The following is a 229-nucleotide window of genomic DNA, read 5'->3' on the forward strand; positions in this document are numbered from 1 at the left end:
ATCCCAGAGGCAGCATCGATCGGCTTCAGTTAGCAGCAGTAGCGAAGGAATCGCTCGATCGGGTTCAGTTAACAGCCATCGATCGCTCGCTCGGATTCAGTAACACGTAGCCTGCAGTGCAATCGCTCGGGTTTAGTTAGAGCCCAACACCTCACTCGGGTTCAGTTAGAGCCAACGCCTTGTACACATGCGCGTACGTGTATGAGAGAAATGCGGATCGCTCGGCCCC

Source organism: Triticum dicoccoides, chromosome 3A (assembly GCF_002162155.2).
Source record: "Triticum dicoccoides isolate Atlit2015 ecotype Zavitan chromosome 3A, WEW_v2.0, whole genome shotgun sequence".
Lineage (NCBI taxonomy): Eukaryota > Viridiplantae > Streptophyta > Magnoliopsida > Poales > Poaceae > Triticum > Triticum dicoccoides.